At 43.4% G+C, this 24,416-nt stretch overlaps 1 protein-coding gene across 1 annotated transcript in view; it reads left to right on the forward strand.

Moving 5' to 3' along the window:
- Positions 1 to 24,416, forward strand: part of ITPR2 (inositol 1,4,5-trisphosphate receptor type 2) — a 248,333-nt gene that overhangs the window by 138,097 nt on the left and 85,820 nt on the right. The gene's annotated exons all lie outside the window — the stretch shown is intronic.

The following is a 24,416-nucleotide window of genomic DNA, read 5'->3' on the forward strand; positions in this document are numbered from 1 at the left end:
CAGAGGAAACCAACCCCATCTTCACCTCCTCCTCAAAGAAAACTGTGGTTAGGCCTGGGCAGACAAATTCTTTTTAATGTCATAAAAAGAATTTCACAGGGGAAGCAGATATTATTATTATTCATATTTATTCTAATAGTATTCTGAGTGCACAATACCACTGCATCACATGGAAAAAATCATTTGCTTTTGTAACTGACCTTTGCCAAGCCTCTCCAAAAGAATTACGTAGACCCACCATAAGTTAAACTCATCTCAGGACTACAGGGGAGGAAAAAAGGCAACACTTTTCATGTAGGACTTGAAACAAGCAAGAAGATTTGCTTGTTTTAGTTGTGCCTTGTACCATGTTGTGGGTGCTGATAAAGGGATACAGAGTTAAGGGAGGGAATTCCCATCAGAGGGAATGTGCTCCATCAGTCTGTAAAGGCTCTGCTTTTCAGGAGTGGGTAAAGGAGGTGTATCCCAAATCGCTCGTGTAATCTCCCCCATCTTGGGGGTGCATGGTGGGTGGAGAAGCTCTTTGTAAACAGAATTTCTCCCCTGTGCTTCCTCTGGAGTCCCATTGCTTTTACACTGAGTAATGTGATGAATCAGTGCAAACAAATACGTGAATAAACAAGCTTGGATATGCTTTGCTAGTGCTTCTCTGGCTTGCTACTCTTATGAGTCATTGTTCAATGCCACGGACTTCAGAACAGTAAAAATAACACAATGAATAGCCTCGTGCATGTTTCCCTTCTTTTTTTGAGCTGTGATCTCACTGCCTGCAAAGTTATTCAACTATGGCATGCAGATATTTAAAAAAAAAAAATAGTAGTACATACATAATGGTCATAACCAGAACAAAGCTACAGAGGGACGTGGGACATTTTCACAGGAAGCCTGAGTTTGCTAATCACCCATCAAATTGTGCTTTCTGTGATAAACCTGACAGAAATGGTAAACCTGCAGCTTCTGCAGACTTTCTCACAGTGAGAAAGAAGGATGAAATAATGAAATAAAATTTCCTTCTCTCTCCTCCCGTTAATTCCCATGGCTGAGCACCTTCTACTGTCTTTGTCCTTCATTTGACCACTGGAAGGTAGCCTGTGTCATTTGCTGAAGGAACAGGAGGCAAAATTGTAGTAGGGGCTTATTTCACTGATTTCATACCTATTCCTGCATCCACTATGTCAACTCTATTGTTGCACCTCCCCTCCGTGGTGAGTTTTAGGTCCCTGGTGCTCTCCTGGCTCCACATCCTTGGATTTCCTTGCAGTCAGCCTCTAAGGCAGCACTCACTTGTGCCTTGTCTTGCAGCATCACAACATCTAATTGTGCTGGGAATCAAAGTTCAATTTCAGAAGTTTGATTTAAGGTATATAAACGACACATAAAACCTCCTGGCCATTGATTGGTTCTCGTAAGTAATTGCGGGTGATTATCGCAATCTCCTGGGAGTTCTGCATTGAGTCCTAGCCCTGGTTGTATTGATTAGGTCACTAACTGGAGTGAAACCTGATCTACAGCCCCTCTCTTCCAGAACAGTGTTAAAACACTTGGGGAAAGCAGTGTGTGGAGGGAGCTCACATTGCTTCTGTTCAAACAGCTACTGCAGTATCTAAATGTATTTATCTAAAGCTCGGTTCAGACCGACTATTTGAGAAGAAAAGCAGGAGGGACAGAAAAGGACTGTGCTTGGACTAGATCTGCCCCATCTATATTTGGGTTTATAATCGCTGGCTGTTTTTATACCCATTTTGCAAAACCAGAAGGATCCTGGATTGGGATTTTTTAATTTATTTAGGCATATCTTTTTGTGTTTCACCATAGTGCTTGATATCAATTTGATTTCTGTGTGAATGTTGCCTCTAGACCTATTTATACATCTCAGCTTGACTCTGAGTAGCATTTCCAAAAGCACCTAAGACATGGAGACAGATGCGTGCTCTCTTTGCAAATCATTGGAGCAGTTTAAAATCTTAGCATTACCTTGCTGCCCTGCTTAAAGTGTCTGTCCATACAATAGAGCTGGTGGGCCAGGAAGGGTGGTCCAGCAGCTTCAAAGAGAGTTCAGAAGCTTAAATTAAACCCTCCTCAGTGAATTGGATGAAGTTGTTGAACTCTTGACCTAATCATGCTCGTATGGTGACTTCTCGCCTCGCTCCAGCTGCTGGCATGGCAATGCCTTGGGTATGGACAACCTTCTGATTTCCCAGCTGTTCATAAATCAGGTCAGCACCTCTGGGGGAAAAATATCCTCTCTGCTACCATGTATATATTACATCTGATCAGATGTGCTAATGGATGATAGGGCGTTACAGAATGCGGCAGAATCCAGGGCTGTGTGCCCCTCCCTAAGGCAGCTCCTTTGAGAAACACTACTGTAAATGAATGGAACCCTTCAGCAAGGGGTGCCTGTGCTGCAGAGCACACACTTTATACTTTTTCTTCCTCTTTTAGGTGTAGAACTTCAGTATAAATAATTGAAAACTGCATTTTTAAGTGTCAGTAGAACAAAGACTCTGTAAGCTGCTTAATTGTCAGAAATAAGTAGTTGTGCTTTTTGCCTTTTTTGGAAAACCCATGAACAATGTTGGTTTTCTCTCATACATTTGCACTAGTTCATGATTTAAAATCATGGAAGTACTTTTGTGGCCTTTTGTTTTGCAGGGTTAATGTTTCTGCATTCCATTTTAGATATGAAATGTAAGCTGTCCTCTCCCCTTTGTTTGCAGGAGCCCCACCAAACAGACATGTGAAAAAACCAGCACAGCTTTGGTGGAAGTACAAATGTATTTTAATCCTGTAAGATTTGGCCCCACATGCGGCCACTGTTGGCTCTTGGTCATTTTGTGCCAGAAAAACTGAACCTTTCCCTGTGGAGCTGTTGACAAAACTCCAGTGAGTTTGTCAAAAGCAATAGTTCCAGTTTATTATTGTATTGATCTACCAGTCAAGCTGAGGCCTGTGGGAGCTGCAGGTCTTTCTCTGCTGGGGTAAATGGACTTAATGGGTTTTAGAAGCCAGGAGATTTTGTTGGGAGCCACTACAGTGTCCCAGCATTGCAACTCGTTGAATCACAGACATTCTTAACTTCAACTGTGTTCTATTCTATAGCCTCATTTTTTCAAGATGATTTGACTTATTTCCATGTGCAAATTAGGCAGCATTCAGATAAACAGCATTTGTAGGGAAAAAAAGAGAGGAGGAAAAAGAGAATAATTCTGAAAATGTGTTGCTTGCTGAATGTATCATACCTCGAAAGAATGCTTATTTTAACTGGGAGAGTGGGATCCAAATTCCTTTATTTGTGTTACTACTCACATATTGGGTTAGTGGCACTGCAGGCATTTTGAAGAATTACATTTAATTTTTCCCTGTTTCTGTTGTCAGTTTTATTCGTGCTGATGTACAAAAATACCTGTGCACTGGCCTGTTTTCCCCTGTGAACAGGCCATTCTCCTCACTAAGCTCAGTGTGCCTGCGAGGTGATAGGGGGTCAGAAACACCACAGGAGAACGTGTATGCTCAGTGCTGTTTGTGCTGATTTTTTTTTAAAAGTCACTTATCTGTTTTACCTGATAAAGGATGCTTTTGCAGGATCATGCATTAAAAACTCACTCCTAGGAAGCCAGTTCACAGGGAGGGACTGGAGGTGCAGGGAGGAAGAATGTTCGGTTATCTCCAGCAGTGCCAGCCTGGTTGTGACCAGCACTTCTGGTATGGTCAAAAAACTGCCATTGGGGCTTTGTCATGGGAGTTAAATGATAAGTGAAAACTCAAACACAAATGGGACAAACCCCTCAGTGTTGGAGATGCTTTGTGTGAAGGTGGTGATCAGCTGCAGAACCAAAGCCTCCAGGAATTCATTGCAGAGAATTCAAGCTTTGCTATTGCCCTGAATCCTCTGAGCCAGTAATTGCAGTGGCAGGAGCACCAGAGCTTTCAGATATGCAAGACTAAACACTGGATGTGGTCAGAACCTTAAAGTGTGGTAATTTCTCATTAGACCCACGCACTGACATTTTACAAAAGAGAGAAAACCTGCAGAAAAACAAACGAGCACAGTTTCACTTTCCCCGCTCTAGGCTTCAAGCTGGGATAATTAAGCAAAGGGATACCAGGAGGCATGTGATGGTGTTGTTTGTTCTAGCCAGGTGTTGTCAGCCACAGTGCTCAGAGCCTCGGGCCATCAGCCACTGTTGTGTTGTTACTGCTGCACATTTCTGGGGCTGTGACAGGCAACATCAACCAGAATATTTTGAATTAGCATCTCTCATCTTTGGGGTACCCCTTATCCCTCCTGCGATGTGCCTTGTTCTGGACTGAAGGACAATGCTGCTGGACAGCCCCCAGATATTTTGCTGGATTTTTGATCATGCACATTTGTTGCTGATGCAAAAACCTGTGAAAACTTGGTATATGAAAAGGGGATTTTTTTTTTTGTCTGTCATGCCCTAGAGATTTGCTCCAGCTTTGGACTGTCACCTGCTTGTGTCATCTTCAGAAGCCTGTTCAGAGCCACTGTGCTTGGTTGGGCCAGGTGTGAGGCACTTACACAGGTCTGTGCCATGGGTAGATTCAGGCAGAGTGCATTGCTCTTGTTGAGCTGGACAAGAATTTTAAACTCAAAGTCATGTATCAAAGACAGGTAATTCAGGAGACAGCCCTTCTGATACCCTACAAAGTGCAGGTCCTGATCTTGTGAAAGACAAGCAGTTTAATCTGTTACAGGGGCAGTGAACACAGACCTAACTACATTGTAGTCATGATTTTGCCCTCTAATACGCGTAATTGTTAACTCACCATGATGCAAATAAAGTATCTCCAGAGACCTAAAGGTATCACCTGTCTCAGGTGATAGTTCAGTGAGCAGTGGTGTTCACTGCTCTCTGGTACTTACTCTTTTTTGTTTCAAAACCTTGGTTATTTTTCCTTTGTTTGTTCTTCAAGTCACAAACAAATCTAATGGCAGGATGCCCAGGCTGTAAAAACACATGGTTGTTAACACATTTCATCCAAAAGATTGTAGTCTCTCAGTAGCTCGTATTTATCAAATTTTAAGAATATGGTATGTTGTTATCCAGTTTTCTTTCAGAAATATTAAGCCCCAAATCCTGATTGATAAATTATTTTGGAACTTGTATCATCTGCCCCTCTCACATATATCATCTCTCCTCTAAAGGAGCATCTGATGCTGTAAAATATTTTTTGTAGCTACTGATTTAAACAGCATCAAGCAAACCAATAAAATTGGAGTAGCTTGTTCCTTGCTCTGAACTTCAAATGACTGATTTCTGCTCTGGAATTCCCCCTTTACACGGTGTATGGGATAAAGGGGGTTTGCCCTCCTTTTTTCACATTAACTCCTTCCTATGGACGTGATCTTAAGAAGAGCAAACCAGCAAGAAGATGTTAACTGCCTGCAAACTGTTTGACATCCTTCGCTATTGATATTGCTATTTGTTAAAAACAAATTTAAAAAGAGTGCAAGAGAAGAGAGCTGTTTAATAAATGAAACTGTTAGAGCTCTGAGAATGATTCATCTCACCTTACTCAGGTACAATATTCATGGAACTGATCAGGATCCTTTTTGTGAACAACAGCAACTAGATTTTCTTTTGTTGTTATTTTGAATACAGGTGAGATGAATTTCACTAAAGACTTCAGTACATCCAGAAGTTAAATTCCGTGCTCACTATAGCTCTTTGAATCAAATTCTACATCACGAAGACATCAGGATCAAGGTTTTCTCCCTGACTTGTTTTATTTCTATATTTTAAATTATGAATAAAGCAGATTTTTAGGAATTTAGTGGAAGGTTCTAGCAAATCCTAGATTGGCAAGGAACTAGGTAAATGACCAAAGATATGTTGTAAGTTAATATGTAAAATGAATCAACAGATTTATCATATAGTTCATGTCTTCAGGTGTGTGGAGTTTTGTGTGAGGATAGATTCATGTGCATAAATATAAATACTTATTTTAGCCTGCTTATTCCTATTCCTTTTTCTTTTACCTCCATGGGGGAGTTATATTAGAAGATAAATATTAGAATGTTTATTTGGTGTCTTAGCGTATTGTTTTTAGTGGAGTAGAGGGTCTTGTTTAGAATGATATGTGTTAATGCTCTCAGAGCTCCTTAACAAGAGGAAAAACATAATTCCCAGGGCCACCCTAATTTTAGTGTTTGGTGGTCGTTCAGAGTGTCCAGTTGACATTCCAAAGCGCCTTTGTGCTTATTTGCAGAGCAGGAGCAATTGACATGGGTGCAACAGGGAGTTTCCATAACCCTGGGAACAGCTCACTGAGGTAGGAAGGAACAGAGAGGAACACGGGAGAGAGAAACAAATTGCAGGTACCCTGAAGCCTGGGATGGTTGCAAGGTTTTTTGGGAGTTAGGAGAATCAAACTGCATAAACCTTTTTCCTGACTCTGATTCTGGAAGACATTTCTCCCCACACACTTCCCACTCCCTTTTCAGAATTAGTTCCTTCGTGAAAAGGCCACATTGAGGAGCAGTTTCAGTACCACTGCCAGGTAACGGTTACAATTCTTACTGGGAAGCACAGAGAGTGCTGCAGTATCGCAGAGACCACAGTGTGGCAACTGTGGACTTTTCAGAAACATCTCCTGTCTGTGGGAGCAGGTCAGCTGCTGCTGCTGCTGCTGCACGGCTCAATTCCCACAGCAGTCAAATCTCTGCAGTAGTCGTGGAGGGGGCGAGAGAAAATGTCTCCTTTGGGTTTGAATTTCCTTGGAAAGGGAAACGGGTTCTTTTGTTTTCTGGGTGGGTTTGTTGTTGTTGTTGCTGTTGTCGTTGACTATCACAAATTTGCTGCTGCTTTATTTAATATGTTTGAGCAACAATCCTGTTTGTACTTTGCAGTCGCACCAGAGATAGCAGTGAGCAGAATTCAATGCCTTGTATTAAGGATAGCCAATGAATATTTATGATAGACCTAGGGAGCCAGTAATAAAAACGAAATCGGCATGATGCCACTAGATCCAAACCTTTGATCTCTGTTTTAAGAGAAAATACAATAAAGCAGGGGATAATGGACTCATTATAATGGAATGGTTAGTTATGGTTACTTAGGGCAGCGTGAATAGGTGGCATTACATAAACTGCTCTAGTCCAAGATTTACGATCCAGAAATGTGTTTCAGGCACTGAGTTTCTACAGGAAACATCAGTTTATGATATTGTTTTGGTCTAGTTGGTCCAAGCACAAAGAGTTCAAGATACATCCCTTTCAGATACCAGGATGGGGCACGCTCTTGCCTTACTAGGGACAGCAAAAGCACTAAGAACCAGCAAGGCCCTTCTACTTGACCTCTTTCTGTGCTTCTGCTCCTCATCCATCACCCTGTGAGCAGGTAGAGGGAGGGCTGGGCATTGCAGAGGGGTGGAAATTAGATTCCACTCCTTGCCCAGGCTGTCTTAGCAGATACCAGGTGTGAGGGTACACTTGGGGTCGTCAGGAGAGAGGGACAGCTTCTAGTTTGGCATCACCAGAAGCATGCAGGGGCAGTGGCTGGAGATGTGTGCCACAGCTGGATGCACCCACCTCCACCAGGAGCAGGGAGAATTTCCTGCAGAGTGCTGAGACAGCTCCTGGGAAGCCTAATGAAGGAGCTGGTATTCGGCAGGAACTGGGAGCAGGAGTGAGTGAGCTATTTTTCTTTTTAATGGTTGCAATTACTTGCTTAACACCCCTGCCACACCAAGCAAGAGGCAGAGGAGGGCCGATTCCAGGCTGTAGATGAAAGCTGATCCCAAGGTCTCTGTCTAGCCAGGCAGGAGGAGAAAATGGAAACTCACTGTTTTCTGATTAGTTTCAAACTGATGTAATTTCTAAGGGACTTCATCACTAATGACATCTGGCAAGAGATTAGTCTGTTATGTGGCCCATCTCCCCCTTCTCCCCCTTTTCAAGAAAAAGAAAATATATGCTATATTGAACTTTGGAAAACAGCTATTAAGCAACCACAGAAACTGCTTCTGATAGGATTTTTTTTTTTTTTTGGTCTGATGAGGATTTTACCCAGCATGTTTGGCCTTGGAGGAGTGCCTGGATGGTATTGCCAGCTGGAATTGTCAGAGCTGCTTTGTCTTCTGTCCCAGGAAAACAGAAGCCTGGCAGGCAGTCACTCTTGCTCTTATTTCATATCCCTGCTTAGTCAGAGTTGCCAGCCCCAAGCACTGAAAACCCTGAGTCAGGCCACAAACAAATCACGAGATTTGGCTTGAAAATCATGAGATTTTTTAATTACAAATAGTTTATTTGGGATTTCTCTGAGTATTTAGTGTCTGTTCTTCCAGTTTTATTGTACAAATCCCAGAGCTTGAAGTATGCTTTGTTGAATTACACGTGTTTGTTTACTGAAATAAAAGCCAGGTTCATTTATGGTTACCTGACCTCTGGAGTTTGTGGGGGAAAGACCAGAATACTCAGAGCTCCCATGAGGGGATGCTTTCTGCTGCCAGGGGTTCCAGCAAGAGGCACTGCTGGCTCTCAGCTGGGGCACAGGGAAATGTGCTCAGCAGGGTGGGATGGGTGTTGGTAACTCCAGGTACAGAGCTGTCACTGGGGGTTGGGAACAGGGCTTGTCAGTCTGAAAATTCCTTTTGGCAGACTTGTCCAAAACATTTTGTCCCCAGTTACTGAGCAGTTACACCAGCAAAGTCTCCTTATATTCCTTTCTCCTGCAAGCTTTTTACCCTCCCCCCCCCTTATTTTTTACTACTTTTCTCCTCTTTCTTGCAAAAAACTTGATTTTTTGACTCTAACTGTCTACAGTAGCATTTGTGTCCCATTAGCCCTCCATCCAGTAGGGCTGGATACCAGTCTGCCTGTCTCTGCTGCAAAAGAAATTTAGATAACCTTGGCTCTCAGGTCTTTCAGTTTTAAGACTCCTTACTGCTTCCAGAGGAACAACAAGCTTCCCTTGAACCAGGTGTTTTCTCAGCTGTGACCAGTTAGAGGTTCCCACCTCTAAGGTTCCTCCCAGGCTGCTCTACTGGGTGCAGTTCAGCATTTTAAGAAACCAGACTCTTCTAAATGTACAAATATTTGACTGTGGCTCTCTAAAAATGAAAATCTTTGCATTTAAACAAATGCTGGAAGCCCTGCATGTTGTTGGGAAGTTCTTCTTTTACAGTTTTTTTGAAGGGGCTAAAAAATGTTCCTGGAGAATAGACTCTGCAGCCTGAATATTCTTAATTTTGCAAGGAGACCCACATTAACTAGGCTGCTTTTGTGAGGCAGAGGATGTTAACAGTGGTAATTCACTGCTAGCAATAAAGTGTGGGCTGGTCAGTAAATTCACCCAGGATGGCACAGAGGATTGTTCTGGTTATATGTCACAGTCTTTCTTAAATTTGCCCCGGTTGTTGCTGGCACTTCATTGTAGTCATGATAATTCCCACAATAAAACCAACCACGACGACTTAGAAAGGGCTGTTTGAAAAATGGAAGTTGAACCATTTCTTCTTTTCCTTAATTTTTAAATATTCTTACAGCAAATAACATCATGCCTGTGAAAACTTCAGATTTTATTGTTTGAGTTTGGATTTTAGTTCTGTGTGGGGAAAGGTTTTCATGAAGAAAAAAACCCCAAATCCCCAAAACATCAGGCAGAGCAGCAAGTTTAGGAGATTACTTGGGGTTGAGGTCTGCTTAGACAGAAATGAGTAATTTGTGTTGCAGAAATCTGGGCAAAGTGGAATCAATCTGTGCCCGTGCAGGGCATCAGGTGGGAGCAGTGCTGGCTGTGTGTGGGCATAGGGCTGGGAGGTGGCAGCTGAACTGGCTCCTCCTGGAGTCCCACCTGATGCTCAGCCAGGCTGCTGAGAAGGGTTTGCTGTCCCCAGTGTGGTCTGCAGGGAGCCACTTGACTTAGATGAAGTTGTTTATATAAAGAGATTATTTCCATACATGCGATACTGAAAGAGCTTGTTTTAACTCAGCAGCAAATTCTAGCACACCGGGTACTCTAAATGCGGGTCTTTTACTTCCCTTTTCTTAAAAAAAAAGAAAAAAAACCCCAAGAAGTCAACTATCTAATATATACTTTAATTCATCATGTATTTAACCTATTTTTTGAACTACAAACAATTTGAGACTAAAGAAACTATTCCTGTGTCTCTTTAAACTAGCTTTCTCCAATTTTTGCACACACTTTTTTTTCCCCTCCTTCTCTATTTTTTTCCTGATTTTTAGCTGAAGAAAGACTTTATTTGGAAGCAGGAAAGAAACTGTTGCTGGAATAATGTTTTCTTTTGATCTTCCCCACAGTTTATGGCTTCTGTGTCTTAAGTTCAGTACTTTGATCACTATCTGTCTGTTTTGCTGCTAAGCCCTATGCAGCATGGTTTTACTATTGAGCCAGCTGGGGCTCTGCCCCCTGCAAGAACCGTGAGGTAGTAAATTCAGAGTAAATTAAAAGAGTTTTCTCAAGCCTCTTCTGCATGATTCTCAACTCTTAATTTCACAGCTGAAAAGTGGCTGCTGTCTTGCCCCTGCCGATGCCGTGCCCGTCCAGCTCCATCTTCCAGCAGGGGCCTCCAAAGCCACAGGAGGTGGCAAAGCAGCACCAGGCAGCTGCAGCTCCGCACAAAGGGGCTCTTTCACACACGTTCCTGCTAGGAAAGCACATGTGCAGCTAAAACAAGTTCCACTGCCCATCTGACTTGAGCAAGAGCCATCCTGGGGAAGCTGTCCTTTTTTTTTTTTTTTTTTTTTTTTTCCTCCCCCTGAGATGGGTCAACAGATATATTCCCCTAATGCTTGTTTCTGACTTGGTGAACGCTGTGTTTAGGCCCAGAACTTTGGTAATTGTAGATTTTTTTTGTGGTGAGGAGGGTTGCTGAAGGGAAGGGAAATGAAGTTCCCCCCTGACAGGCTACTCTGCCCCGGGAGGTACCACCACCATGGGCACGTGTCAGTGCAGCACAGGGTACTTCCAAGCGGCACAAGCTCACTCCCGCTTTGGGCTCCTCTCCAGAGGACTGAGTGACTCACCTTGAGAGAAGGTCTCTCTGAAAGTGGAAGCAGGACTTTGCATTATGACAGTGCAGAACCTCGCAGGTTGGCAGGGCGCCTGTCTTCTCCTCCCTAAATCAAGGAGTGTGCTCCTGGGCTTTGTGAATGAAAGATTTGTTGGGGAAAAAAAAGGCATGAAGTCTTTAAAAAAAAAAAAATTAAGCCTGGCTTACTGTGTAAATTCTTGTACTGGTGTTGGCTTCTATTGGAAAAAAACATGCTTTTAGAAATTTGCTGAAATGTTGGCATACACGAAAGGAGCCGCTTCTTGAGTTGTACAGACTCCAGAGACTCTTCCTGCTGTGTTGGCCAGCTTGATTTGCAACGCTTTTTCTCCTGAAAGAGGATTTCTGGGTCAAGGTGGCTTCAAAACTCTGCAACCCCAGGGGCTGATCCAACAAAACACAAAGCAGAAGGGCTTGTTTGGAGCACCCTTCCCTTCAAACGTGCCTGTGGCACACAGGCACTGCTGCCCAGCGAGGGTGGGGCGGCTACCAGCTTCCGAAGTGAGGTGGATGTTGGTTAGGAGACCTGAGGCACGTGTTAACCCCACACTCCTGTGATCCGTGGCTGTCATACCTGTGGAAATGTTTGTATCTGTCATACCTGTGGGGATGCAAACCTGCAGACGGTGACACTGGGAGGGCCCCCCTTGCCTGGAGGGCATCTGGCTTTGACACGGAGCCAGTTTTTTTATGGGCTGTTTTATTCCCAACAGCCAATATATATCCATTATCAAATACCACCTGCCTTGTTTCCAGAAAATCCCTCCAGATGACACTGGAGGAGTTTCAAAACCCACCTGGACGCGTTCCTTTGTCACCAAGGCAAGGGGGGTTGGACTGGACGAGCTCCAGAGATCCCTCCCAGCCCTAACAACTGTGCGAGCGATCAGTGTGGTGACCACGCTTTGGAGAGGAGAGGCTGGTCCCCAGGCCTCCCCACACGTGCCAGGAGGGTGACTTGGATGAGCGCCCTGGGAGCAGGACGGTGCCCGGGGCGGCTCCCGCGGGGCAGCGCGCTGTGCGGGGGAGACGCGGGGGACACGCGGGCGAGTGCAAGGCGCCGCCTTCCACCTTTAACACTGGCCCCGGTGCTGTAATCGCCTTTGCCCGGGCAGCGATTTAATGAGCTGTTTGGGCATGTGACCGCGGCGCATGTGAGCGCCGCTGCCGGGGCCGCCGGGGGAGGCGCGGGCGCTGTTATGTAATGGGCGCAGTGTCTGGCTCCGTGCGGCGGCCCCGAGCCCGCGGGGAGCGCGGCCCCGCCGTCAGGAGCTGAGAAATGGCTCCCGAGCTTCCTGCGGGGCTGGCTTTGCAGGGAGCACGCATCCCCTGCGCCGCCCGAGGGAGCCGGGAATTGCTCCTTATGTAACGCGGCGGGAGCGGCAGCGGCACCGGGGGACAAGCAGAGCCCCCGCACTTTCTCCTCTGCCACAAGAGCACGGAGCAGCTTTTTATTTCTTAAATGAATAATATTTAATATCCTCTGCCCCTCTCCCGCTTTGCCGCCGCCTCGAGAAGGGGTTCCGCAGGCAGCAGAGGTGCCTCCCCACGTTGGGGGATGCGGGACTTGGCAGAGGATGCTGGAGTGCAGGCACTGAGGTTTGGGCGTGCAGGTGGCCTGTGAGGAGTTTCCATAAATTATTTTGTGGGTGACTCCCCGGTGGCATTGCACAGGGGTGCCTGTGTGAAGCTGCAGATGTTCTTGCCATCAACCTCTCACCTTTTATCCAGTTCTTTGCAAAAAAGAGAAGGTCCTGTGACTGTGGGGACAAAAATGCTCCAAATGTGGAGCATCTGGGGCAGCTTTAAATTAAAGTAACAATTTTTATCGATAACCAGCTGAGAAGCAAATTGACATAACAGAGCTGACAGACAGAGAAGTGCTTCCCCCGTCCCCATCCTGCAGCATTCACCATTTCTCCAAAGTACCATTTGAAATCCCATCCTTCCTCCTCTGATGGAAGCTAATGTTCATTGTCTTGCCCTTGAAAAGAATAATAATGCTGCCCAGGAGCTGTGAAGAAACCAAACGCTCCGAAATTTTGAGCTGTATTAAATCTCCCCTACTTTCTAAGGGCCAGAATATACTGCTTACAGGCAGCCTGATTGCATGGCAGTCAAAACATTTTCCTCTTAAACATTTCCCCTGCCACCACTACAGTAAGAAAATAGCCATTTATAAAGCTGTGCTTGCAACAAATTCCAGTGCTGTTTGATAAGATCAGGTGTACTGGTTGTGCATCTGGGGAATATTCAGCAAATAATACCACTTTATATGATACAGATTCTATTCTCCTGTATTTATTGTATTTCCAAGAGGAAGTTATTGTTGGAGTTGTTTTTGTATTAATAGGCATCACAAAATGGTATTTTGTTTTGGTGGTTAAGAGGTTTTTGTCTTCCTTTCTGTTGCTTTTCCTCTGTTTTTTCACTTCACCTCTCTATATACAGCAGACCCATGTTTAAATATACATTGTTGTGTATAGTTACATAACCCTGTCTTGCAAAGTGCTGAAAAATGATCCCTGGCTTTATCTTCTGAGTGTTTTTTAAAAGTAACAGGTTTTGTGTATAATCTACCACAGTCAAAAGACGGAGGCATGCTGCTGCTACATAAGGATCGTTTTCCACAGATCAGAACAAAAATAATAGAAATTATACCCCAACAAATATCATATGCTGTGCTTTTGCTGGCCAGTGAGTCTTAAAACCAGAGAGTATAAATACATTTGCTAACGAGTGGATACTGAGTTGATTTAATGAGTTGGTGATGCAGTTGGTGACTGCTCATTATCATCAGAGAATTTAACTTGCCGCAGCAACTCAGAAAATAAATGAGTACAGCTCAGACTGGACTGTGTTGTGAGTGAAATGAGAACTTTTCCTCTCCGCAGCTTTAGCAGTCTTTGGTTTTTCCGGCTTTGTATCAGCCACGCTGGGCTGTGTTTCAGGTTCTTTAACCATCCACTGCTGATCCTTCCAAGGATGGGTATGGAAGTGGTGCCAGACCCTGCCTCTCATGAGCAGAGGGAGTGCCCAGACAGGTAAACAGATTCAAAGGTCTTGACAGCTGGAGATCAACAACAGGCCTTCTCTCAGAATAAAGGGCCATTCTTCTCCCAAGGTGTGGAGAGGGAATATTAGGACTCTGGTTATCATCTAACAGGCATTACAGGAGATAAAGGAGCTCCAAAGGTGTGGAAAGCTCTGACTACAGCTTGAGCAGGTCAGGTTGCCTATGAACAAAAGCGTGCCAGGAGTCCTGCTAGACTCTGCCAGTGTTAGAAGTGTTTGACTGGTTGAATGGAATCACCTTATTCAGGTACCACTCGTGGAAAGAAAACAGCAAAACCCTTTTCATTCTGTAGCCTACATTTTATGGGGCTTCATTCCTTAAATACCAGTGTGCCCACAGAGCTGTGGGTTACTAGATACTGCAGAAGTATAGCACATAAATAATGACATTTGTTTTATTTTGAAGTTGTTAGCAAATCAGTGTCCCCGTAGAGTATAAATACAGTAGAAGAGGGTTTGTGTGTTTGCGCTTCAAGACAAAAGTTCTCTATCCTTAAAATAGACAGCTGCAGAGAAAATTGATAATTTTTTTTTTTCTCCTTGGTGCAGAGTTTTAGAATCTGGTTCTGATTGCTCGGGCTTTGCTGCTATTGCCTGATTTTTACACAGTACTGGAACTCAGAGATGTATGCAATGAAACTTTAAAACTGTGTTGAGTTTTGGAAATGTTCACCTGTAAAAAAAAAAAAAGGAAAAAAAAGAAAAAGAAGAAAGCCAGCCTACAGAGAGTTTTAAAAATAGCCCAAGTCCTCCTGGAATTCAATTACAGATGCCTGCCAGCTGCTTCCCCTGCCCGGGACACACATTTCTAGTTTCTCTGTTCCTCTGGATGTTCCTTGCAGGGGAACAGCCCGTGTGACATGACTGATGAACAGAGAGATTGGAGAGAGAGGTGCTGGGGTATGGCCCCCCACCATCCTTCCATCCCACCTGCTGCTTGGGCTGTCCTTTCATAGTCACGATTTGAGCTGTGCGATTGTTGTGCAATGTGGATGCCGGCTGTGCGGCCACTGCTGGGACTGGCACTTTATTCTCATGCTATGTGCAATGACTTTTTCAAAAGCTTTTTATTTAGCCCCTGTAGCACTGTGTCTTACAAAAAAAACACATAAGAATCCCATCTTCTTGGATCTGTATTCTGTCTGAGTTCACAGGCACACATTATGTCCCCCATTTGCTAAAACACCGAAGTGCAGACCCTGAGCTAAACTGCAGGCTTCATTTCCCCTGGAAATATATGCAGATTGTAATAGATTTGCCCATAAGTGCCCATGCTGGATTCTCCCGTATTATGGACCTTGCCCTTAAGGAATTGTTTCCCAACTTGTGGTGTAGGATCAAAATAAAAATAAAATTTAAAAAAAAAAAAAAGCCAAACACCGAAAGTCTGCTCACTTATTAAATTACATGGACTGTCTTCTGTTACGTATCATCTTTTTTTTTGGTCTGGTTGCAGATGATTCAGCTGTCCAGTTGCAGGAGAACATTTTCCAGCAATGTAGTTTGGATGTAATCCTCTTTCTGGTATTGTCCTGTTTCTCCCCATAGGCTTTCTGTGTGTGCCCATCTGTGTGTGGCAGTGACAGGAGCTTTCCACCCAGTCTGGCTGTCTGCAGGATCTCACTGGTTCTGTGCTGCCTTGCTCTCTTGGGTATCGTTTGACTCTTTGATTGGGATGAATATGGTTTGAGGGTTTGTGGCAGAAATTCATTTACTAATTCATAGGGGAGGGAAGTGGGGGAGGAGAGGAGAGGGGAAGGGAAATAATTCTTTGGTACAGAACAACTATCCTCCAAGGACATAGTTACAGTATTTCTCGTTAAAGTACAACGTGTTTGTTTTCATTTGTAGAAAATGCAGTGATTCTGTGGCTTAGGCTGTTGCCTACTTAGCACACAGCTATGCTGCAGATACAGCTGTTCTGAGCTGAGCAGTCCCTGCTTGATGTCTGGTCCCACTGATTTCACAAGACAATTCTTATTCACAGGTCTTCACGTAATATGACATGGCTGCCTGAGAGCTGGAGACATGAACGCCTTGTTTGATTTGAGATTTCTCAGTGATTTTTAATTTTGGTGCAGAGATCCCAGCAGAACTGATTTTAATTAAGAACCTGATCCATAGCTCTTACATTTAATGATGGGATGTGCCTGCTTACAGTGTGCAGTGCTGCCCTGCCTTAGGGATCTCTAGGCTAGCTCCAAATTAACCTATTTCATGAATTAGTTTCACAAGCAGAATTTTGCAGCTTCCCTTTCTGGTGCTGTCTTGTTTTGTTTTCTGAGGCTCCTCTCCATAGTGATGCATGGATGCACCCACAGCCTCTTATGAACTGAGGTCAGATTTGGTGTTAAAATCAAGCTGTTTGATATGTAGATTTTTTTTTTTCTCATCCTAAGATTTGAAGTTAGGCTAAAGGTCAATGCTTCCAACTTTTATTTTTAAAGAAGGCTGATACCTGTGTGATAAAAGTGACAAAGCTGATGTCTGAGAAGCAGAAGTGCACACAGCAAGTCACTGGAGCTGACAGATTTCCAAGGGGTGTAGCTGGTTGTGTAAGCCACTAGCTTGGATGTTTGATGTAATGCTGTTTCCAGACACTGTGGGGATTGCATGTGCCAGTGCTGGGTGTTGCCAGACAGAAACCACAGCAATTCACCCTCAACATAATTACCACCTACAGCAAGGCTAGCAGCTTTTAAATGAGGAGGAGTGGGATTCTTTATCTAGGAAAACACCAAGGAGTTTATGTCTTTCTGTAAAACCACTTAATCTCTTCATTAGAAGGGCAAGGAATAGTGACAAACCTCAGCCAACACTGTGCATAATGAAGTATTTTTTAAATACTCCCTTCGATATTAAACTGTAGCACAGGCAGAATCCAGAAAAATCAGGTGGCGTTTCTTGCAGCTTGTTCAGCATTAGCAGTGGTTTTGGACATGCAGCACAGCTCTCTTACACGGGAGGCTTTAATGTGCATTTTGAGTGCTTTGTTTCCCTCTCTCTGGATACTAAAATTAATAATATTGTAAGTATAGCTCTAGCCACTTACAGGCCTCTTTTGGATGGTTGGTTGCTTAAAATACACAGCAACATTGTTAGAGGGGAAAATGCCAAATTAAAAATTTGTATTTGACTCTTTACTTCCTTTTCTTACCTACTTTACTAATTCCTCTCATTAATAGATTATGAAACAAGTTGTCTTGCAGCTACAGAGGTTGCTTCTGTGTGGATGTGAGGGGATTTCATCCTTCCTGGAGTGCAGACATGCAAAAACAGATGCTTGGGATTTGGTTGTTTCGCTCTGCTGGTAGGAGTAACAGATCAGGGGAATGTAAGGTGGCTTCCTTTTCACCTGATCCCAATCCCATTAAAGCCAGTAAAAAGATTTCTAATGTTATTAGAGCTATGATGGGATCACTCCAGCTGCACTTTCCTTGTTCCCTTGTTGCTAGCATTGCCTGCTCAGTGCTCCCAGTGGGATCAGTCGTAACAAGCGGGAAGTTTTGCACCCTTGCCCACCGGGAAACTGGTGTTTACTGGTTTGAAGGTTTCCCAGTCATTGCACCTGCTCCTGACCATTACAAAACTCGTGTAGCTGTAGTAGAAATGCTGATGGGGAGAGCTCCAAGGGGACCTGAGCACCCACAGTGCTCTCGGGCGAGCCAAGTGGACCCTTGGCGCTGCGTTATTTAAAATCTGCCTGCCTGATTTGCAGATAGAATCAGTTACTTTGCCATTTATGTGATCTGTATTATTCCTTCTTGTAACTATGGGCACAAAGCCTGATATTGAAAAAGTGAACTCTTGTGGCACAGGTCTAGGGTTTCAGTCATTTGGATGAGCCCCTTTTGATTTGTGCCATGAAAGCTGAAAGATGGTTTTGTGCTGGCGAAAACGCAGGGTGCCTTCAGTGCAAAATTAATTACAGTGTAGGGGAGTGCACCCACTGCCAAAAATATTTGACAGAGCATGAAAGGAGTCCAGTTTGCTCTGTTAGGTATGTCTGCAATACACTGGAGGGGTACCTGCTGTTTGCTTATGAAACAGTGCAGGTATGCACATCTGTGCTCAGCTGAGTCTCATGAGCTGAATGCCCCTCTCTGCATCCCACATCAGCTCCAACTTCTTGATTGCTCCTCAGCCTGTAACTTGCAGCTCTCCCTTGCTCCTCAGCCTGTAACTTGCAGCTCTCCCAGCACGATGTTCTGCTGTCCTGCCTCATGGAAGGGTTTGGCCATCACAGCTTTGCAATAAATACGTCTATAATCTTGTTGTGGAAGCATCTTAATTAACGTCATAAGAGCCAGCTATGAGCATTGCTTTTGGTCTGTGAGAGCTCCTGGCTGTGGAATACTTGAAATCATCATAAATCTCCTTGAGATGGATTTTTTGTCCCCTGAAACATAACCCCAGCCTCACTTGGACCTGAACTTTCTTTTGTGTGTAATTTAATACCAGAAGCAGGAGAAAGCATCTCAGGTGATTTCCTGTGAACCTTTGCTTGAGGTGAAGGAGAAGACAGATGCATTCACTGTCTGAAAAATGGTTGGCTGTTGAATCAATAGATCAGATAGTTTGGTGTGAGGGAGTGAATCTCTTTTGCCACTATTAGAGTGGTATGAAGCAGATTTTCTTTTCTCATGGAGACTGTCTGTCTAACAGGTGCAGTGGTAGTTAGGCCAAGAGATGGGCTTGCATTTGTAATGCTAAAAAATCTCTGGCCCCTCTCAAAGCTGAGGACGTTCGGAAGGCACACAGCCCACTGCCCAGCAGGCACAGTCAGCATCTCCCCGCAAAGACCCAGTGCTCTTGGAAGGATGTGGGACTACGTTGTGATATCTCATGTGAAAGCTCTGTCCTTTGATGCAATTAGTGTGGGTGATACCATAAACCCTGTGGTATTATTTACAGAGTAACTTGCACTGTTAGAGGGAAAATTTAAAATAATTGTGTTTTCTTGACTCTGACTGCATTTCACTCTGCCTGTGCTGTGTTGGCTCAAGTTTGGAGTCCTAATTTAGGTAAAACTTTAGGCATCAGGACAGTATTCTGAGGCAAGCTGCCTACTTGCAGGTCCCATTATCATCAGTGTGAGCCAAAGACCATAGCATCTTTCAGGAGCAGACTGTAAATTAAGGCCTGCAAGATCTGGCCACGTCCCCTCAATCCTACTTTTGTCTTTTGCCTTAGGATAGGAGATTTATATTTGCATGTCACAAAGCAGATCATAATGGTTATCTCAGAGCTCATTGTTATTTTGCAGTGTTTTTATGAGGCCGGCAGCCTAATGCTGCAAAATTGTTTGTAATGTTAAGCTTCTACACCCAAAGCAGTGAGGTATCCATGGTAACTGTCTTGCCTGTACACAGTCCCTCGGCAGCCTTTTCACACAGGTCAGAGCACGCACATCCCCAGAAACTGACTCAATTTAGTCTGCCTTAAACATCAGGTAATTTTAAAAAGACACTGGCTCTTGACTTTTTTTTTTTTTTTCTTTTTTGGTAATAGAATTTCATTTTAATTAGCCATTCAAGCATTCTGCTAGTGAAAACAAAACACCTTTGCCACTGTAAATATGTCTGTTGCTCAGACCTATTCAAATTAAACCTAAGTCTTGTGCTAAAAATGTTAAGGGCTTTGCAGCAAGCAAATTCCAAATTAAAGTTTCTACTTAACACTGCAGAAACGTTCTGCTTTGAGGTTTACAATAGCATTTTTTTTTCATCTAGGTCCTCTGTCAGTACTTGGTATATTCAATTTCCTTTGACTTCTCTTGTAGTTGAGTCCAAGATTAGACTCCAAAAATTGTCCTACTTCCTTCCCCATCTCCTTGTTGATTTGCAGAATACATGTTCATTAAGACGAGTTTCTGTTCTTATCTATAATGATTTTTGCAGTTGTCTGAGGTACTTATCTGCATATACCAAATCCTGAGGAAAATTCTCTGCTGAACCAGCTGCTATGCTTGGAACTTTTTCATCTGCCAGCTTGCTCCCATCTTAAAGTTTTCCTGTCTAATTTTTTTGGACATCATTTTGCTTCATCTTGGTTTGTTCTGTCAGTTCCAATGCTTTTGCTATAGTGAATCATCAGGTGTGTTTCTGCTGAGAGTTTGGCTTGGTGACTCAAGTGTGGAGGAGAAGGAAAAGGCTCAACTTTTAACCAGATGCTTCCTTCCCAAATGCTCACTTGCCCTTTCCCAGTCTCCTCCAGAGCTGCTTTGTTAATCAAGAGACATGATTATCACAGTAACTGAGGGGCAAAAGCTACAAATCAAGTGTCGTGCATTATAATATGTCCTTGGTACAGCCAGGGGATAGGGAGGAAAAAGGCAAATTCAGAGGGCACAAGGAGGAAGAAAAAAGATGGAGGAGAGCAAAGCAGGAGAGACAAAATCCAGATCCTCCCCTGGTCTCCTGCATCATCCCTTCTGCACTATATAAATCTGTCAAGCTTTTGGCTGAGTGTCAGCAGCTTGTGGTGCCACAGCTAGAATACTAATACTTGCTTCTACTTCCTAGGAGGTTTAGGCCAGAGAGGGACATTAGGTATGTAGGTGGAGGCATCAAGTGACACTCGGTCCTTTGCAGTCAAAAAGCCATTTCATCATCAAGTGGACCCACAGGGAGACACAAAGGCACTAATATGTATAAGAAACTAATTTATGTAACAAAGCCTTTGCAAAGTGGTAATTAATTAAAGGAACTAAATAATGGTGACTTTCTGGTCAGTGTTATTTACGGCTAAATGAGGGATCTGGTGTTCATAGGCTGTCATCAGAGCTGAGAAGGCTGGTGCTGTGGCTGTCTCTGCCGTGCAGAGACATTCTTTAGTGCCTTAGAGGATGAGATACTTTGGACTTCATGAGTACAAACCAGAAGAGTCTTCTGTGGGAGTGAGAAGGAGAATTTGGAGTCACCTGGCTGAGCGAGTGTGTGTCCCCAGGTCCACACCAGCAGGATGTCTCACTGGGGAAGGGAGCCTGGAGCTTTTCTCTAAGAAGTTGTCTTTTGTTCAAAAGCTGAAGTGTTTCTACCATTGTTTTTTGTATAAACCAGTAGTATTTTGCTAAGGATATTGATCAGATAGATGAAATGCAAACCTTTTTCACGTTAGGATTTTGGTAACGTGTTTTCTTGCCGTGGCAGTTCTGGGTTTAGCTTGTTGGAGTCAGGGTTCCAGCTGATATTTTGGGTCACTGTAGTGCTCTGCATGTCTCATCAGAGATTTCATAAAAACCCTTTTCCTCTTGAATCTACATTGGGTTGCACTGTTTTTTGGATCCAATACAAATAGACTTGGTACACTTAATGTTCTTTTTTAAACACATGTGGATTGCTAAAGAGGGTCAGACCAGAGGATTAGGAGTGTTTCTTGCTGTGTGGCCATCACCAGATGCTTCAGAAGGTCTAAGAACCCCCACTGTAGGCAGACTTCAAGTTTTCTATTCTTCCTGAAGTCTTGGGATAATCCTTAACAGTAAGATCATAAATCTGTGGGCCCTAAAGCAAGGGGTTTTGTCTTCTTTCCCATAGTTGTTTTTTTTAACATTTGCTATTGTAACTGGTTTTACTTCTTGTCTATAGAAATGCCCAAATCCTCTTCTGAGTCTTGCTGAATTTTTGGCCTTGGTGACTTCCCATGGCCATCTAATTATGTGTGGGCTAACAATGACTTCTTTATCACTTTTTCATTGACCCTCTTTACATTACGTTGGGGGCCACTCTTTGGGTGGGTGACAGGAATTCCCAGCCTCCCCATCTCCACCCCGTTAAAGCTTTGCTGTGCTTCTGCTGTGTCTTTTCCAAAGTGAGCAATCTCAATCTGTAATACCAGAACTTTTCCATACCTTTGTGTGCTCCCAGCACTCCTCTGAGCCTTCTAGGAAATGGCAACCTGTTGAAAACACAGGACTTAGATGAAAGTGTGTCACTGATCCAACTTTCAGCACTGATTTTGTCTATATCATTTCCCAACCTACTCCATGTTTTCACAAGGTTTTTTGCTGCATTCAGAAGACAGGATTTTACCACTTATCAGAATAGCCTAAGCAGTCAGTTCTGTAGCCGCTAAAACTGTTGCTGGGTTTTGTATTGTGTTCATTAAAAGCATTTTCTGTGCCATGCCTGTGTAGTTTAATTCCCAGTTACTGGAACTGTAAAATTCTTCTTCGTTTTCATAATGCTGTTGAACCCTGATGTTGGGATGTTGCATGGCATTTATCATAGAGATGTCAGGAGTGGGGATATCAGTACCCTTGAAACACATGAGAAAAAAAATGCTGTTACAGGACTTCCAGAGCAGGTTTCCTGCCAGCTCCCAGTCAATCTGCTGTGCTTAACACCCCGAAAGAAGTCTGTGACATTGTAGTTCCATAGCTACATGCTGTGCATGTAGGAACATTCCAGTGATAATATATTTCTCCTTGGAAGCAATAGACATTTAAGCATTATAATGGCAACAGCGTCATAATAAATATATGCTAAAATCTGGAATGATGAAATAGCTAATGCACATGTGCTGCAGTCTTATCTGGGACATAAATAACTCTGCAATTTTAGCAAATATTAAATATAAAGGGGCAATTTAATATTGTGGGTGAGCAGCTTGCATGTTAAATTTTATATAAACATGAATTTGAAAAGTTGAGACAGGCTGATGAAAATGTGATTTCCATCTCCCCCTTGTCCTGTACCTTTGAACAGCTGATTTAATTTCAAGCAAATTTTGGTCATTTTTTCAATCAGTTATGGAGTGGCTTCAATGGTTTTGGTTTTTTTCTGTTCAACATAGAAGATAACTTTTTTTCTGATCTTGGGAAATTTAGCATTTAGAAATTGTTATTGCTCCTGAAATAAGATGACAGCTAAGAAACTACTGAGCTGTGGTGTGACAGCCAATGTAGCTCTGAAAGTTATTAAAAACAAAACGTTACTCTCTTAATACAATGTTTCAGTTTCATGCAGTGACTTTGGCTAATAGAAATAGTTAGGAACCTTCTGCTGCAGTGTTGCACAAAGTCAGAATTATTTCCACGGCAGTCTTCAAAGGCTGTTATTGGGTTTATTTGTTTGAAGTCATGAAATTTTAGACTCCGAGAGTGAAAAGCTAATATTGGCCTCTAATTTAAAAGAGAGGATTGAGAACTGCTTTGGAAACAGAGAGCTTTTTCTTAGCAAAAGTTGCCTTCGAAAATCAGAATGTCTGGCTGTCGTTTGGAAGGGAAGCTCTGTCATAAAAAGTTCAGATATGGCAGGAAAGACCAGCTCCATCACCGAGTCACTGCAGGTTTGTGAATCTGTGGGTAAAATCCAGGATAATCCCTGAATGAGCCTGGAAAGGTGCTTAGCCTGCTCACTTATGAATGACACCAATGGGAGATGAGGTAGCCTGGCCTAGCCCAGGGTCTGAGCCAGGACCTGGTTCCTCATTGATGGGGAATAAACCTGCCAAAGACCTCTTTTCCAGCCTCCTAAGGAACTCAACACCAGGGATATCGTAGAGCCCAGCTCTTCTCTGTGGCAGCACAGATTTTGCCAGGGCAGGAACAAGAGCTCAGATTGTCAATGATGTTGTTTTAGTCACAAGATGATCTATTTCTCATAGTTGATCAAGGGATCCTTTCCTTCTGGTGTGGCTTTACCTCCTAATCCTGTATTGCCATTATTTTTTAGCTACTTGGGAGTGGATTTGCTGTTTGAGAAAGAGGAGATGTGGCTCCTTGTGGTGACGGCCAAGTGTCAGCAACCATGTCCTTGCTGAGAGTCAGCAGCAAGGATCTGACAAAAATCAACAAATCTACCAGAGGAGGTTGCTTAATATTTATTTGATATTTTCCACCTCTGGCAATCAAAGTCATGAGTCAGGCTCCTAGAAATGATGAAACTACTTTGGTTTGGTTTCTTAACAATCAAAACCCCATCCACATACTTTAGGGTTTTTTCCTTTTCATTTTTTTTTTTCCTGGCCCTCTGGCTCTGGCCACACAGGTTTCGCATTTCCAAGTACTGTTCCCAGGACCAGGAGCAGTAGAAATTAGCATGGTGGTGGGGTGGTTGATTTTGTTCTGGACCTTTTTTCTAATGTAAACTGGAATTCTCATACAAGCCCAAAACTTTAGGCGCTGAACTTCAGGTGCCAGCTATCATCCTGATACCATCCTGAAAAGGATTATACAGTTGGGAGAGTTGACATGAATAGAAAATTCCTGATCAAGTTTACTGGAAATTTCTTCAAGTTGCTACTACTCCTTTTTTTTTTGTTTTGTTTGTTTTGTTTTGTTTTGTTTTTAACTGGGGAAC

This window comes from Chamaea fasciata, unplaced genomic scaffold, assembly GCF_029207755.1.
Source record: "Chamaea fasciata isolate MVZ Bird 193981 ecotype frontalis unplaced genomic scaffold, bChaFas1.0.hap1 SCAF_5, whole genome shotgun sequence".
NCBI lineage: Eukaryota > Metazoa > Chordata > Aves > Passeriformes > Sylviidae > Chamaea > Chamaea fasciata.